Consider the following 5,698-nt stretch of genomic DNA (forward strand, 5'->3'; position numbering starts at 1 on the left):
GAAATTTATGCTTAATAGAGGTAGACCTTAAAGAAACTTTGCAATCTTATAGGCTGGTTAACCTAGAATAAAAGGTTGCAAAATACACAAAGATTAAAAGCTATACAATTAAACAATTATATCAACTTTACCCAGTCTTTAATTTTTGTATTCTGTATTCTTTTTTTAAATTTTTATTCATTTTACATACTAGCCAAAGTTCCTCCTCCATTCACTCCTACCCCTCCATTCTACCTTACAATGACTCTCAAAGAGACTAATGCCTTCCATATGGAGTCAACTAAGCCTCCAGGTGAGGCAGGTTCAAGCCCCTCCTCCCTGTGTCAAGACTAAGCATGGTACCACATCATAGGGTATAGGTACCAAAAAGCAAGGTCATACACCAGGAATAAATAATGATCTCACTGCCAAGGACCCAATAAAAGTACAAGTCACAAAACTGTCACCCACATTCAGAATGCATAGTTCACTCCCATGCAGGCTCCCCAGTTTTTAGTACAGAGTCCATGAACTTCCACTACCTCAGATCAGCTCTCTCAGCAGGTTTTCCCATCATGGTCAGGATCCCTATTGCTTATATAATCCATACCTTCTCCCACTCTTTGACTGGACACCTTGAGCTTGAGGCAGGACTTGAGTATGATTGAGTATAGTTCCATCAGCTATGGAATATAGGTTGAGTATAGTTCCATCAGCCACGGGATATAGGTTCTATGATGACAATTTGGGTAGCCAACAGTTTATTACAGGAGAATGCAAGTTCAGTCACCTTTTCCATGATTGCAAGGAGTCATCACTGGGGTCACCTCGATGGATTCCTGGCATTTCCCTAGTACCAAATTTCTCCCTATCACTATCAAGATATCTGTTTCAAGTTTCCTCTCCAGTTCTCCCCACTGTGACCATTATGTACCCCCATGTTCTTCTCCCGTTTCCCCTTCTCTCGTTCCCATCTAACCAACTCCCAGTTTTCACAGGAGACCTTGTTTATTTCCCTTTTCTCAGGCAATCCATGCATTTACCTCTTTCTTACCTAGTTTCTCTGAGACTGTGGGTTGTAAATTGGCTATCCTTAGCTTTTCATCTAAAATCTGCATATATGTGACCATATATGATGTTTTTTTCTGGGTCCTGGTTATCTCATGTCGGATGATTTTTGTCTAGACTCATCCTTTTGTTTGCAAATTTTTTGTTTTCATTTTTTTTACCACTGAGTAATACTCCATTATATAAATGTATCATATTTTTTTCTATTCTTTAGTTGATGTACATCTAAGTTGTTTCCAGGTTCTGGCTATTATAAGCAAAGCTTTTATGAAAATAATTGAGCTAGTGTCATTGTCCTATGGTTGAGCATATTTTCATTTTATTTCCAAGAGTGATATTAGTATGTCTTGAAATATATTGATTCCCAATTTTATGAGAAACTACGATGTTGATTTCTAAAGTAACTATCCAAGTTTGCACTCCCACCAGCAGTTAAGGATGTCCCCTTACTGCACAGAATCTTCAAAATAAGCTGTCATTAATGTTTTTGATCTTAACCATCATTACCATTGTAAGATGTCATCTCAGAATCATTTTGATTTGTATGTCCATGATGATGAAAAGTGTTGAGAAATACCTTAAATGACTTTTAATCATTTTAGATTCTTCTGTTGAGAATTCTATCTACATTTGTACCTCATTTTTTAATTGGGCTGTTTGGTATTTTGATATCTAGCTTTTTGAGTTCTTTATATATATATTGGAAATCAGCGACTTGTCAGATGTGTGGTTGACAAGACATTTTTCCATTCTGTGGGATGCTGTTTTGTCTTATTGACCTTATCCTTTTCTAAACAAAGATTTCTTCATTCCAGGAAGTATCATGTATATATTTTTGCTCTGTGTCTGTGCTACTAGTGTTATATTTAGGAAGTGTCTCCTGTGCCATATATTCAAGACTACTTTCAACATTTGCTTCTGTCAGGTTAAGTGTTACTGGATTTATGTTGAAATCTTTGATACACTTAGATTTGAGTTTTCTGCCAGGTAATACATTTGTATCTATTTGCAATCTTCAGCATGTGAATAATCAGTTATGCCAGCAAAATTTGTTGAATATGCTTTCTATTTTCAACTGTAAAATTTTAGCTTCTTTGTCAAAAATCAGGGGTTTCTAGTTGTATGAATTAATTTAAGTGGCTCCAATTCAATTTCTTAACCCATGTGTCTATTTTATGGCAATACCAAGCTGTTATTTAAAGTCTATATTGTCATCATGGATGATGAAAACTTAGGAAGTTCTATTATTATATAGAATTATTTTTACTATCCCAATTTTTTCATGTTATTTGAGTATTGTTCTTTGGATGTCTGTGAAAAAAATAATTTAGGATTTTCATGGGGATTATACAAGATCTTTAGATTGATTTTGGTAAGATTGTCAATTTTAATATTTAATCCAACCTATCCAAGAGCATAGGAGATCTTTCAATTTTCTTATATTTTCTTTAATTTTTTTCTTCAAAGAATTACATGCCAATCTCTCTTATGAACACTGATGCAAAAATACTTAATAAAATACTGGCAAACTGAATCCAGGAGCACATAAATCATTCACCATGATCTAGTAGGCTTCATACCAGAGATGAGGGATGGATCAACATATGAAACACTGTCAAGTTAATCCACTATATAAACCAACTGAGCCAAGAAAAAAAAGCCATGAACACTTACATTAAATGCTGAAAAAGCCTTCAATATTATCCAGAATTCCTCCATTACAAAGGTCTTGAAGATATGAGGGATAAAAATACATACAGAAATAAAATAAAATAAAGGCAATATACAGAAAGCTAAGAGCCAATATCAAAATAAATGGAAAGAAACTCAAAGTGATTCCATCAATTGGAAAATGACATGGCTGTCCACTCTATAGCTATTCAATATAGTGGTCAAAGTTCTAGATAGAGCAATAAGACAGCAAAACTACATAAAGAGGATAAATTTTGGAAAGGAAGATGTCAAACTTTTATTATTTTTGGAGTATATAATAGTACACATATGGGAAACCTAAAATTCTACTTGAAAACTACACAGCTGATAAACACCTTTAGTGAATTGGCTATATACAAGATTTTCTTTAAAAAAATCAGTAGTCCTCCATATAAAAATAATAAACTGTCTGAGAATAAGATCAGAGAAAAATCATCATTTATAACAGTCACAAATAATATAAAATTTCTTGAGGTAACTTTAATTTTATTTTTTCTTATTAAGACTCAGTGCTACAATATTTTTCTGCCTTTGTAGACACTTGCATAATTTAAATATANAAATTTTTATAGCTCTATTTGTGCATGTCTCTTTCTCTGTGTTTGTGTGTGTAAGAGAGAGAGAAAGAGAGAGAGAGAGATGTATGCAATTACAAGTGCTTGCCACTTTTTAATAGAGGTTAAAAACAATTTTTAATTTTGATTTTTACCTTCTATGTACAAATTATTTCAAGGAATTGAACTCAGTTCACAAGGGCAAAAATAGCTACTTTTTTTTTTAAAAAAAAAACATCATAAGAACAGTCTTTAGGCAAAATACTAAATTATTTCTCCTCTGAGAACTCTTAAATAAGGAATTTACAGTTCAAATATTTTATGCTCCTATTTTTGGGCCCATTCAGCAGCACTTAAAGTATTCATTGTCTGCCCTAATACAAATAAACAAAGTCCAAATTACTTCAAACAATATCATGGTTAGGTCTAGCATAGCAATGTTCAACTCATAGTTAGGGTTTCCATTGCTGTGAAGAGACACCATTAGAACAACTCACATAAATAAAAACATTTACTTGTTGTGGCTTATATTTTCAAAAGTTTAGTTCATTATCATCATTGTTTGACATGGTGGTAAGCAGGCAGACATGGTGCTAAAGAAGGAACTGAAAGTCCTACATCTTGACTCACTGAGCAGGAAGTGAACTGAACTAAGTAAGCATAGCTTGAATTAGGCCAGCTCCCACAGTGACCTACTTCCTCCAAAACTATACCTACTTCAACAAGTCCACGCATCCGAATAGTGCCACTTGCTTCCCAGGGTAATTTACTTCCAAACAACCACCCAATATCCTCACTCTTGTTTAGACTTTACTGTAGTTGGAACTGTGGGCTGCATTCCTGCCCTGCTCTTGCATGGCTAGCTTTATACCCGAAATAAGAACACATAAATTGTATTCATTTAAACACTGCCTGGCCCATTATCTCTAGCCTCTTACTGGCTAACTCTCACATCTTGATTAACCCATTTCTAATAATCTGTGTAGCACCACAAGGTGGTGGCTTGCCAGGAAGAATTTTAACCTGCATCCATCTTAGAGGGAAGAGCTATAGCGTCTGCCTCTCTTCCCTTCTTCTGAGCATTCTGTTCTGTCTACTCTGTCTATCTAAGCTGCCATCCTATCAAAAAAGTCAAGGCAGTTTCTTTGTTAACCAATGAAAATAATACATAGACAGATGACCGACCTACATCATTTCCCCTTTTTCTGTTTAAACAAAAAGAAAAGCTTTCACTTAAACATAGCAAAATTATATATAACAAAACAGTTATCAAGCAAGAATCACAGTTACAATATTTATATCTATTTTATTTATTATCATAACTAGGAAAACTATAACTAACCATTCTTTAACTCCATCAAAGACTCCAGAAGGATATAATATTACCTAAGTAAATGATAAATAAGCAGCTTCCAAACTCTAGAAATGACAGAGACATCTTACTGCCTGGACAGTCACCCAAAATTCCTCTGTATGGTTGGGGCATCCATCTTCAGTCTACAGGCCCATAGTATCCAGCAGACATTTCCATGAAGCAGGAAATTTCAAAGACAGTTCAGTCACTATCTGCTGTGTCCTGAAGAATGTCTCACAGACTCTTTCATGAGTGAGGAACCCCAAAAGACCATCTCACCATTAGGCAAGTTCAGCAGTCTTCTCTCTGTGGATTCTCTGTGTCCAGTTCATGCAACAATCCAGGAAAGAGCAGTTTCTTGCCCAAATGGCTAACCAACTCCATAAAGAGCCTCTTCAATGCCCATCTTCCTCTTGAAGTAGATTGGTGCTGCCAGAAGTAGATATGTTTCATTGTCATGAAAAGCCCTAAGTTATTAAAACACTAAATGTTATATCTGTTGTCTTTGAAAGATATGAAGAATACTGAAATATATCTCTATATATCTAGAAAATCTAACTAACATAACTACAAGCTTGACTATTTTTAATGATTATTCATTAACAACCTATATTTCCTAATTATATATTACATTTTAAATGAACTACACAATCACAATACCTTAATCAAGATCAGAAATACATATACATATAAGTTGACATTAAAATCCATACCAATGCAAATTATTCATATCTATATCATATCCCCCTTTAAATGTAAAAGTACATTTATAAACAATATTTGGGAACATGGGCACAGTTTTTCCTCTCCAACTGCTTCCTGCTGTATGGGGGTGCTGTTAATCAGGTCTTTCATGGTGTAACCTGTGTGCTAGGTTCCTCTCAGTTGGCACTTGAGCAAAGTTTTTTTTGAGGGTGTTCACAGCATCTTTTCAGGAGGGCGTGGTTCATCATACCATATTGGGTTAGAAGCAATCCACAGGGTCCCATCCTCTGTGGAAACAAAAGAAGAATCTCTTTTCCAAAGTATC

The sequence above is a fragment of the Alexandromys fortis genome, unplaced genomic scaffold (genome assembly GCF_014885135.2).
Source record: "Alexandromys fortis isolate MF-2015 unplaced genomic scaffold, M_Fortis_MF-2015_v1.1 scaffold_361, whole genome shotgun sequence".
NCBI lineage: Eukaryota > Metazoa > Chordata > Mammalia > Rodentia > Cricetidae > Alexandromys > Alexandromys fortis.